At 54.6% G+C, this 12,433-nt stretch overlaps 1 protein-coding gene across 26 annotated transcripts in view; it reads left to right on the forward strand.

The window, feature by feature from the left end:
- Window positions 1-9,093: 9,093 nt before the first annotated feature.
- Window positions 9,094-12,433, forward strand: part of PCBP3 (poly(rC) binding protein 3) — a 41,857-nt gene continuing 38,517 nt past the window's right edge. For 25 of the 26 annotated variants that reach the window (XM_062601774.1, XM_062601818.1, XM_062601784.1 and 22 more), the window contains exon 1: window positions 9,100-9,213. The gene's annotated coding sequence lies outside the window, so the exon portion shown is untranslated. Of the gene's footprint in view, window positions 9,214-12,433 lie in introns of all 26 variants that reach the window. The other variant, XM_062601780.1, reaches the window with a different exon arrangement.

Raw genomic sequence — 12,433 nt, forward strand, 5'->3', positions numbered from 1 at the left:
GGGGAAACCCCTCCCCTCCGAGCCGGGGGTTACTTCTCCGCCCATCCACAGTGGCCTCTGGGTTGTGTGCACCTCTCGCTGTCGCGTCCATCCGCTTTGGCCTCCCCGCTGTGATTTAATGCCCTGCTGCCCCAAGTGGCTTGTATTCTTACATCACCCCCTCTCCGCATGTTTTACAACGGGGATTAAAGCACGGACCTGCACCGGTCCCAGAGGGAGCAGCATCCGTACAGGGAAAAGAAGGATCGGGCCCTGGAGCTGGTGCAGGGCTCATCATCACATCTGAGAGCATCTTCTCTCCACCCCCTGTTCCAGCACTCATCCTGCTGGAAGCAAATGCAACCTGACAGGGCTCGGAAACTCCGCTGAAATATTGATGTGCTGCTGCCTCCAGTGTGGCAGCGGGATCCAGGATATCCAGGGATCATCACAAGCCCTTCCCATCCAGGGCTGGGAGGGGTGCAGTCTGGCGTCTTCCCACCCCATCGAGCCCCTTTGGTGCTTAGCACCAAACCAGCGTGGCAGAGCCTGCAGCAGCGTTTATTACACTTGGGGTTTCCCTCCTTTTCTCACCCAAACGGATAGAGCCAGAGAGTGTTATTGGGGATGGAGACATCCCAAGTCCTGTGTTAAATGATGGCGTGTTTGATCCCCAAAGCCGTTTTCTCCCAGGAGAGGAGACCAGTCCTGGGGAGGATGGCAAGATCACAGCACATGTGTCCATAGGCTCTCCGTGCCCACCATATACCCCCTGCCTGTGTTTGGGACCTTGTCTTTCCACGCCAGGACAGTGGCAGCCTCCTTACATGCAGCAGGAGCACCCCAGGGGGTGTGTCTGGGGACACCGGGACCCCCATGCACCCACCCCAGTGTGTGTCCCTTGATAAAGTGATGCTGCTGCTACCAGCCCCAGTCCCTGATCAGGCTCCCCCAGCTTGGGATCGCACCCAAGAGTGCCAGGGCCAGGCAGGCAGATGCATTTGTGCAGAGGGCAGGGTGCTGGCAGCACAGGGCTCACATGGGGAGAGCAACCCCCCAAGCCCAAGGGGTGGCATCCTCCAGTGCCTGGATGCTGGGGCTTGGGGCTGGAGATGGGGCAGGGGAAGGGGCTGGAGAGGGGCAGAGACAGGAGCAGGGGCAGGAACTGGGGCAGGGCAGAGGCAGGGGCAGAGGCAGGAGCCGGGGCAGGAACTGGGGCAGGGGAAGGAGCTGGATAGGGGCAGGACGGGAGAAGGGGCAGGAACTGGAGCAGGGGAAGGGGCTGGAGAGGGGCAGGGCAGAGGCAGGGGCAGGAGAAGGGGCTGGATAGGAGCAGGAAGGAACAGAAGCAGGGGCTGTAGCAGGGGGAGGCTGGGGCAGGAGAAGGGACTGGGTAGGGGGCAAGGGCAGGAGCTGGTGCAGTGTGAAGGTCTGATGATGATGCTGGTGCTGGGTAAGGGGCTTGAGCAGGGTCTGCGATATGGGCAGATGCACGGGCAAGGTATGGGACAGGGGCAGGAGCTGGGGTAGACCTAGGATCAGGGGCAAGAACTGGGGCTTGGTCAGGGAAGGGAAGGGAAGGGGCAGAGCCGGGTGGGTCGGGCAGAGCGGGAGGGGGCCGGGCAGAGCGGGAGGGGGCCGGGCAGAGCCGGAGGGGGCCGGGCAGAGCCGGGGGGCTGGGCAGGGCACATCCGCTCTTCTCCTCTGGTATTGCGTGCCCCTGGCCGATCCCTATTTGCTCCCCACAGCCCTTCTCGCCGTCCGTCCGGGCACAGGTAGGGCTCTGCCTTCCCTGGGGCGTTGTTTGCTTCCCTTCGCGTTGTTTGTCGGGACCGGGCTGTCGGAGCTGCCCTCGACCCATCCGTCGGGTGGGAGGTGCCGTGTCCCCCACTCATGGACATGGAGGGGGTGGTGGTGGTGGCATCGCGGGGGACACAGTGGGATCCCCCCTTTTCCTGTCCCTAGGGCTCCCCCCCCCCCCCCCCCCCGTGAGTTCCTTATGAGGCTGCTCAAGAGTTTTCCATCGCGGACCCTGATGCTGCTTGGCTCCAAGTTTCTCTGCCCAAACAAGCCCCAGAGTGGTGTCCTGGCACCACAGAGGGGGTCCCCAAGTGGGGTGACTGGTCCAGCATGGGTGTATGAGTGATGGGCAGGATGCTGCGGAGGGTGAGCCCTGGGTTATGGCTTTTGGATGGTGGGGTTTGGGTGTGAGCATCCCACTGGGACTGGTCTGGTGGTTGTTCCTGAGCAGCTTATGGGCCAGATGCAGCCCCAGCATCAATGCCAAGGGGAGGAAGGGGGCTCAGGCCTTTTTTGTGGAGTCTCCAAGCTTCCCCCACAGGTGGGTGAATCATCTCCTGGGAGCTCATTTACCCAGCTGGGACCTTTTTGTTCTCCCTCTGAAATGCGGCTGGCTCATCAGCATGTGCCTACCATCACCCCTGTTTGGTCTATTTGGCTTTTTACTGGGGCAGCATTTACTGCCCAGCTCCTCTCAGTACGTTCCTCCTGGAGTCTATGTGGGGCTTTGCTGACCCATCCTGGGGAGGATGAGGGTGGAAAATGCATCCTTGTAGCAGCCTAATGCTGTGAGGAGCATCCTGCAGTGGCCTCAGTGCTGCAGAGCATCCCCACCTCAGAGCAGATGCTGCATGGCCATTGCACAGAGCACTGCAGGGCAGCCACCTCCAGGGCTGTGGTGCCCCATAGGGTTCCATGGTGCAGGGGTGTGGGGCAGAAGCTGGGTGCTTCATTCCAGGCTTTCCTGGCTGTGGACGGTTCATGTTCTCTGTCCTTGCAGGAGAAGGTAGAGTCTGCATCCCAAGGGATGCAATAGCGAGGGAATGATGGTCCTGGTGGGATCCTGTGCCAGGGTTTGGGAGGTGGACATGGGTTCCCAGAAGTGGAGGGGATGGAGGGCAGCACCTAATGCAGACCATCTCCAGGTGTAGGTCTGGGGATGGAGAGCCCCATTGGAGGTAAAGCAACACCCAAAGTCTCCATCACCTAATCCGTGCTTTCTAGGAGCATTTCCATAGTGGCCTGTGGGAGGATGCAAGAGGCAAACCCCTGTCTGGTGGCCAAGGATGCAGATGCTGAAACCACTGCCAGAGCCCGCTGGGAGGTAGTTGAGGGATGCTCAAAGTGTTTCTGAATTATGTTTTCAATTGCGTCTTCCCTTTGTTGAATGCCAAAACTCGGCGGGGGGGGGGGAAGCCTTCACTGAGGAGAGGGAAAGAGGGTCTGCATGCAAGAGCAACCAACCCAGCATCTCCTAGGAAGGGGTTAAACCTGGAGCTCCAGATCTGGTATCCTGATTGCTGCCTACTTTGGGTAAAAGCTTTTTTGGCTCCATTTCAAGGGCATGGGCTGGAGGATGACTCAGGAATCTCTGCCACCAAGGAGTAAAACCCTCTTGTCCTGACATTCCCAGCACAAGGTGATGGGGTTTGGGAAAATTCAAGTGTCCTGGATGGCCCCAGATTGAGAAAAGCTGCTTCCAAGCAATTCCCATTTGTCCTTAGGGAATTGGGGTGGTGGCATCTCTGGTGCTGCGTGATGCTGAAGTGCCTAAATGGGTGTCCCCAGGATGTGGTCCTGCTGTGGTGGGCACAGGGGGAGCAACCAGCACCAGGACATCCTGGAGAAGGAGGAAAAGGCTCCTTAAGGGGAGACCTCAGAGCATCTCCAGTGCCTAAAGGGGCTACAGGAAACCTGGAGAGGGGCTTTGGATCAAGGGCCTGTAGGGACAGGACAAGGGGAATGGCTTTAACCTGCCAGAACAGGGGAGACTGAGATGAGCTCTTAGGCAGAAGCTCTTCCCTGTGAGGATGAACTTTAAGGTCCATTCCAACCCAATCCACAGCCAATGTGGGGCTGGGAGTGCTGCTGTAGGTTACCACCGTGTGCAAATGCACCATGGCATAGGCTCTGCCCCCCAAGTCCTCCCATGTCACAGATGCACATTCCTGGTTATGACATCTTTGCATCAGCATCCTTGCTGCGGGGCAGCCAGTCCCCTTCAACAGGGCCCGTTGTTTGGGAGATGCTTTTGCACCGTAGGTCCAGGGGTGCCCAGAGTGATGCTGACTTATCCCTGAGATGATAAGAAGGAGACCTCTTGGTGATGGCAGTGGGTGAGGGCATCCAGGCTTCAGTGCCTGAAATGACTATCTTCACCCTTTTATGTGTTATGGGAGAGCAGGGGAAAGAATGGAAGGCTTGGAAATGATGGGATGTGGAGGTTTCAGGTTGGAATTCATCTCTGGAATGGCCCTGCTTGGGGCAGGAGCTGAAGCAGAGGGAGTCACTCACACTCTGGCTTGCTTTGTGTCTCTGGCCTTCAAAGATGGAGAACAAAGTACTATTTAAAGGCTTTTATTGGAGTGATAACATGAAGGGAATGCTTTGGGTAGCTATAGAGAGGAGATCCAGAAGCCCTTCCCTGTATGGGACAGTTGCCCCATGGTGGCCTTGGCAGTGCTGGGGAATGGTTGGACTGGATGGGCTTGAAGGTCTTTTCCAACGTGGTTGATCCTATGAATCTCAGGTAATGTGTGTTACACCTCATCCAGGCTCTGCTGGCCATCCATGCGCCACCATCAGGGGACCAGGATGCAATCCATGCCCAGGTGCCCCAGCCTGTATGGTCTCCATCCTTCCCCTGGCTTGCAGCCTCCTCTTCCCAACCATTCCTGAGGGCTAACGTGCCTGTCATCAACAACAATCCCTGCCACAGAGATTTGCACCAGATTTGCTGAGCTCCTTGCCTCTGGAGCAGAAGGAAAATGGATTAGAGAGGGTTGGCTGTTTGGGAATGGCCCCATGAGCAGGACTGGGCTGTGCACACTCTGGGTTTCCTTGGGCTCACCTCTGCTTTGGGGGCTTTTGGGTACAAACACCCTTCTGAAAGGCAGAGGTTAGGCTTGGCCATGGGTGATGTCTGTTGCTAGGGCTGAGCTCTGGCTCTGGTGCTTTGCCATAGACTCATAGAATCATCTAGGCCGGAAAAGACCTTTAAACATCATCAGTGCATCACATCTTTTAGTGATGTCTGGGTGTTGCAGAGCGCACATTCGATTCTCCAAATCCCATCCTGAGGACCTAAACTGGCCCAGTCCAATGGACCGAATCCCCATCCTTCCCCATAGGCAAGGAGGTACCAGAGATTCCACTGTAAATGGTGCATCTCATTCTGCTGGCTGCTCCCAGTGCCTTCTAAGCCCACCAAGGACTTCTTGCCACCTAAATGAAGAGCCTGCTTGTCCCAAAACCAGTCTCCACCAGGTACCCAAGACCCAGGCCCTACCTTCTCCACCCTCAGGGATGCTGCGGTCCCTGCAGGGATGCTGGATGCTGCTGGCATCTGCTGGAAGAGGAAGGAAAAGGCAGGATACTGGGTTTCCCCCCTTGCAGCTGATTTGTCCTCTAGGAGATTATTCCCCTTCCCTAGCTTACAGGGGGATTTGCAGCCGCTCCATCTGCTCCGGGCCAGCAGGTCATCGGGTGCTGGGATGTTCCTGTGCCCCAGATGATGTCTTTGGTCCAGGGCATCCTGTGTTGGGCATTTCTGGACCTCCCCTTCCACCTAGGATGGCCCCAAAGTGACTTAAACAGAGGCAGGGGGTTGGAACTGGGTGAACTTTAAGGTCCCTTTGAATCCAAACCAGGCTGGGATTTGATGATTTTATGATTGCCTTTGGAAAAGCAGGCAGGGAGACATGGAAGGAAAGCATCTCAATATGGGCTTTCCCAGCTGGACCACAAAGTTCTTTCCAGGCTTTTATGGGTAAGCAAGGGTAAACAGGAGGAGTTTGCTGTCTCACTTGTGCTTTTAGAGCCAGGTTTTCCAAAGGGGAAAACCAAGGGGTGATGTGGATCTCTCCCTTCTCCCGCTCCGTTGCTCCTATGTTACCAGCAGACACCAGTTGAAGGTGGTGGATAGCAGGGAGGCTGGAGGGAAGTTAGGGAAGAGCTGATGACAGGTGGGCTATGGAGGCTGGGTTTATAGGGACTGACTAGACTAGGTTCATGGAAGCAGCACAAGGGGTGATGGTTTATGGACCACAGGACATGGGAGCCTTTGCCTGTGCCCGTATCCTGGCCAAGAGCAGGTCTGATGTGCCCCTGGACCCAGGACCATGCTCCCCCTTTGTCCCTTTTCATCAGACATGGGGACATATGGGACCCCACCAGATCCTATAGGGATGTTCCCAGGGATAATAAAGAGGGGAGCTCCAGGCAGCACAAGTGAGATGCTGAGACAATGATGCTGTCCCCATCCCACTCACCCACTGCCCATGGTGGGACCCACTGCCCTGTGTTCCCCATCCCTTACAAGGAATACCGATGGAGGCAGCCAGGTGTCAGCTTGGGAATCTCTTATCTTTACCTTCTCTCCCCAAATGGACAATGTCTCTGCTCATTACGTACCTGCCCAGGAGGCAGATGTCAGTTCTGCTCATGGCTTTTCTCAGCTCATCTCTTGATGGGCACTCAGGTCCCATCACATCATGCTCCTGCCCATGGGGCTGCCCCCCTGCCTGCCCCACGGCTGTGCCCATCTACAGCCCCCCAAACTCGGGCTCACCCCGCTCTTGAGGAATGCAGGTTTGAAGGGTGTTTTGTTGAAGGCTGGAAAATCACAGGCAGTGCTGGCACACACGTGGTGTGTGTATGTGCAGAGCTGGAATTGGTTTTCCTTGCCTAGGCAGTGCCTGGGAGGAGAAGCCATCTCTGAAGTCTGCCCTTTGAGGCTGATGCGTCCCGACTGCTTGCTCACTAGGACATTAAAATCATTGCCTCTGTCTGCATAAAACACTCAGTAATGCAGATGATGGGAACACAGGCTAGGGAAGGAGCCTTCTCTCCCCTGCACCACGAGCGGCAGCACTGAAAACCCCAAAGCAGCAGAGCAGCAGCCTGACTACAGGAATGGGGCTGGGGATACAATACAGATGGAACCATCTTGCTGAGGTTCCCATCTCAAAGGTGTACCACAGCTCAGGGATGCGGTGATGCAGTGGGCAAACATCCCCATCCCGTCTAGTGTATCCCTCACCAGCTGCACAGTGAGTTTTCCCAAAGAGCTTGTGTTTTCCCTATGGGGTTGCAGCAAAGCAAGAGAATCATAGAATCATAGAATTCCAGACTGGTTTGGGTTGAAGGGAGCTTAAAGCTCATCCAGTTCCAACCCCCTGCCATAGTGGAAGGTGCCCAGTTCCTCAGGGCATTAGAACTTCATGAGCTTTAAGGTCCCTTCCAATCCAAACCATGTTATGATTCTATGAATCCATGTCTGAGCTCCCTTGTTCCTGTCTATCAAAATACATGCATGATGCCATGGTCGGGGGCGGGGAGGTGTCTGTCTTTTTCTCAATGCTGGACTCGGTGACCAGGAGTTTGTGCTGATGGGCATGGAAACGAACCATTACTTAAGGATTCCTTTGCTTGGGGCTGTTTTGCCCTTGTGTTTCCCTGTTGCCTGGAATTCAGTCACAACAGCAGTGCTGGGAGGATGCTCTTGCTGGTTTTAAGGTGGTGGGGGGCTGGCTGGGCATCCCAGGGTGCAGAGAGCTTCCAGGTCCTTCCCTGCTGCCTGCACTGCATCCCAAACTACTCCCTCTGCTCCTCCAAATGTGAGATGCAGTTTGGATTTCCCATCTTTTTTGGCTGGTTTGGGGCTTGTTTTTGTTCACTCTCTGTCTGTTATGATTGGGACAGTGGGATTCGACATTTACGTTGCTTGTGTAGTGGAGTTCCTCAGGATCCATCTTGAGACCTGTCCTTCTTGTAGGTGACACCAGCTGGCAATGCAGCCACTCCTTTGGGGGACATGGCTTCCCTTCAGAGAAACATATAGGGTCTTATAAGGGAAAAAGCATTCATTCCGAGGACAGTTGGTTGCTTGGAGGGGCTGTGTAGTCTCCATCCTTGGAGGCTTTCAAGCTCCAAAAGGATGCAGCCCTGAGCATCCTGCTCTGATCTTAGTGCTGACGCTGCTGTGAGCAGCAGGTGGGACTGAAGCCTGACCTCAGGTAGTTCCATGGGCTCCCCTCCTGCAGATAGGCTCCTTCCCATGGCAGTCATCTCCGGGTGCCCGGGTCACTGGGGGTGAGCCTGGCTCTTGATGAGTCATTGGGAAGAGGAAGATTCCCCCTTGGCACACACAGCCTGCCCCAGCACATCCAGAGCAGCTCCAAGTCCAAGCAATGAGTGGGGCCTGCAGCTCACCCAGGTATTTTGGTTATGGAGAGGCTTTTGTGCCCTCTGGCACTTGGCTTATTAATGGCTCAGGCTGCTCGGTGGATGTTATTGATGGGTAATGCATGCCCCAGTTAACTTATAGGGAGCAGCAGCAAAAAGAGAGCAATACAAATAACCTGGCGCCCAATGCCACTGGAATGTGCGGGAGTATTCCCATTGCAGCTTCATTTCTGGGTGAAAGGCTGAGAGAGTTGGGCTGGTTCAGCCTGGAGAAGAGAAGACTCCTTAAGGTTAGACCTTAGAGCAGCTCCAGTGCCTAAAGGGGCTGCAGGAAACCTGGAGAGGGGCTTTGGACAAGGGCCTGTAGGGACAGGACAAGGGGAATGGCTTTAACCTGCCAGAACAGGGGAGATTGAGATGAGCTCTTAGGCAGAACCTCTTCCCTGTGAGGGTGCTGAGGCGCTGGCACAGGGTGCCCAGAGAGGCTGTGGCTGCCCCATCCCTGGCAGTGTTTAAGGCCAGGTTGGACACAGGGGCTTGCAGCAACCTGCTCTAGTGGAAGGTGTCCCTGCCTGTGGCAGGGTTTGATACTGGATGTGCTTTAAGGTCCCTTCACCCCAAATCATTCTATAATTCTATGACCCTTCACAGCCCAGCTCTTTGGATGGCTTCCCTTGTTCAGGGATGCTGGGGTAGGACCTGCCCAACCTGCTCTGCATGCAGAGAAAAGCATAGACAGGGCTTTGCTGCCTGCCCTATAACAGCCTGGATGTGATGCTCCCCATCCTTTTGTCCCTTCGAACTCAAGCTGTGTTCCCTTTCCCTCTGAAATTCTCTTATTCTGGGTGAAAAGCATCCATTGGGTGTACTTCCTCCCTGTGTGCCTAACCTCTACCCCATCCTGCTCCGCAGGCTTCTGCTGTGGACCACCCATTTCCATCCTGTGCTCAGCAATGCCCGTTTCTGGTGCAACTGGATCCTCTGAGGAATCACTCTGGAGCTCCAGGCCAGCCTGCAGGGTAAGGTAAGGTGAGCTCAATCGCTTCCCACATCCTGGTTTTGGGGGATGTCTTCTGCACTGTTCTCTCCCTTGGGCTATAAACCACAGCGAGGATGTGGTTGGGCTCTGCAGAGAGAGGAACTGCTGCACTGCAGGGACGTGGCTCTATATGGAAGGGGGTTTTGCTCCCTGCAATGCTGCTCACAGGGATTCGATGAGAGGCTGGGGCCTCTGCATCCATGCAGGTCTCCTATTGCTGCCACTGCCCTCATTGCACTTGGCCACCTGCTTTCTGCATGCAATAAGGGTCCATTAAAACCAAGCCAAGTAGCTCAGTTGGGAAGTGCACAGGCGGGGTCGTTTCCATGAGCCATTCTTGCTTTTGTTACTAAAATAGATCTGCTTTGGCCTCGGGCCATTGTGTTGTCCCAGGCATTGACTATCACAAATGGACAGCGGGGCAGCATTTTCCATTAGTGGAGAAGAGGAGGCGCATCTCCGAGTGAGAAGACAGCTCCATAAAGCAGCAATGTTTCAGTCACAGACAAATCCACCTCTCTTCTTTCTCTTTCCTCTTCCAAGTGTCGCTAATCCCTGTTTTCATCATGTAAAATGCTGGGAGAGCCTGACCAGAGCAACGGCCTGTCCCTGTAACAACATGGTGCCTTTTGGGTAAGGGGATGGAGGCTTCAGGTAACTCAATACAGTGCAACAGGAGTAGAACTTGTCCCACAGCCTACTTAGAGGCCTGTCTGTGATCAGTGGTGATGTGTGATGGGTACTGGTTATGCCTGGTCTTGAGTATGCATCATCTAAGGCCACTGTCTGCAGCTCCAATGTGCTATGGGCAGCTTCTGAGAGATATATCCACCTCTAAAGGGTTGTTCTGGGTGGTGGAGAATGGCTTTGTAGCCATGAGCTGAAGGAAGGATGCGTTTAGGAGCACATCCCTAGAGGGCCTTGTCTCTTCCCTGCTGCATCTCCCTGAGTGCAGCAGGTCTTGGGGATAGGATCCCTATTGCAAAGCCCAAGAAAGCCAGGACATGTCCTTTCTGGGGGAGCTGAGTGTCCAGCCTGAGACCATGTCCCCAAACTGTCCTCCTACAAGTGCTCCTGACCCCAGTCTGTCCAACAACTCTGTTCTCTTCTCTTAGTGAAGGTGCTTTCCTGCAATAAGTGGTTATTGACGCATCACTTTGATAAACATTACAACATCCCCACCAGGAACATGTCTTCAGTTTTCTGCCTTCCCATGCTCCAGTCCAATATCCCATCCTTTCTCCCAGCCCTGTTCCCACATCCATACGTAGGACAGCAGCCTGGGGTCTGTGCAAGCCAGCAGCTTCTTTCTCAAAGCAAAGCAAGGTGGTGTGTTGGTTCTAAATGCTTAGTCCTCTTCAAGGCTGTGTTTTGCACCATGGGATTTCATCCTTTGAAGGCAGAGTTGATCCCGTGCATGTAGTACTGTGACTGTTGCATAGGAAATCTTTGGGTGTGAGGAACCCCATAGATTTCCTATACAATAGTCCTGGAAGAGGACTTTGGAGACCACTTGGCACTGGGAAACTGCTGCTCCATCTCACATCCGGCAATGCCATGAGTGATCCGGGATAGCCTGAAAAGGTTTAGAGTTAGCAAGGTGCTCTGGTGGGAAGCATCCATGGAGGAGACACCTCTTTCCTCGGGATAGAGGCTTTGACATGGGTTAGTGGTGGCCTTGGCAGCACTGGGTTAAGTCCATTAGGTTGGACTTGATGATCTTGAAGGTCCATTCCAGCCTGGTTGATTCTGTGCCTCTATGATTGCAACACAAGTCTATGGAGGGGAGGGAATGGAGGGTGGGTGATGGGGACATGCCTACTAGTGGCAAATGATTTCCCAGCTTGACCCTTCTGCTTAATAGGAACATGAAGGTGAATGAGCAGCAGCATCGATCCTGGATGTGGGTGGTGAGCTTGGCCCCCAGTGCCTTTCCCACTGTCCTATCCCTGCCCTCCCCTTCACGCCTTTCCAGAGAGATCAGTCAGAGCACGGCACCCCAGGCCACCGACCTTGCTGGGGGCCAGGGGGACACCATATAGGTGCCTGCAGAGAGCTGTCCTGCTGTCTGATGGGCTTCTCCCAGCCGTGGCTGCCTCTCCGGTAAGCATCTCCCTGCCATCAGCTTGGGGGTGCGGGGAGGCACATGCTGGGGTGTTGGTACTGGTAAAGGAGGATGAAGCCAGGAGGGGCTGGGCTCTGCTCCCAAGGAACAAGGGATGGGACAAGAGGAAATGGCCTCAAGCTGCACCAGGGGAGGTTTAGATGGAGCTGAAGAACAATCCCTTCCCCACAGGGTGCTCAGGCATTGGAACAGGCTGCCCAGGGCAGGGCTGGAGTCACCGTCCCTGCAAGTGCTCACACACCGTGGAGACGAGGCCTCAGTGCCATGGGTTAGTGGTGGCCTTGGCAGTGCTGGGGATGATAATAAAGGTCTTTTCCAACCTGGCTGATTCCATGATTCCATGCTGTGTGCCAGGAGGCATGTTTCTCATAGGTAATGATGCGCCCAGCCACACGCTGACTCATTGAGTCAAGGATGTATTAACAAGCAGCAATGCATTGATGGGGTTTAATTCGGGCTTGGCTCACAGGGCAAAATGGATCTTGAAGCATCTCCATGTTGTTTTTAAGTCTTTAGCTAAAATGTGTTGGGAAGCCAAACCTGAGCACAGGTTGGAAACCTAGAACTCGTAGAAAGCTTGGTTTTGGGGCAGAAAGAAAGATGCTGCATCTTCCCTCCCCATCTTCTGTGGCTTTAGCCACAGATTTCCAGCAGCTGAAAATAACAAACCATTTTAATCTCAGTATTGCTGGTTCTGATCTTTTAATCCAGCTTGCTTTCTGCCTAAAATCATTCCTCCACCTGCCTCTCTATTATATAATTATGCTGAAGATTACTGAGGAGCCAGATTTAGCTGGGCAGCACTGGGGAAGGCGGTGAGCTATGGGGACGGAAGGTGGGGGGATTCTTCTCTCCCTTTGGCCATTGCCTAATGTGGGAGGGGAAAACAGTGAGCTTGAGTGCTTTTGGCTTTGTCCATAGCTTGGGTTTGAGCATGGGAAGTTTCTCCTCCCTCAGTTTGTACTTTGTTGGGATGAAATGCCCCACTTGCTTGGGTGGTGGCTGGAAAAGTGCAAACCTCCCATACAGAGAGGGTTTCAAGTGAAACCTTGCACTTCTCTATGTTTGGGGTATTTTATGGCTCT

Source organism: Pezoporus occidentalis, unplaced genomic scaffold (assembly GCF_034315485.1).
Source record: "Pezoporus occidentalis ecotype Australia unplaced genomic scaffold, CSIRO_AGI_Poc_V1 ctg118, whole genome shotgun sequence".
Taxonomy (NCBI): domain Eukaryota; kingdom Metazoa; phylum Chordata; class Aves; order Psittaciformes; family Psittacidae; genus Pezoporus; species Pezoporus occidentalis.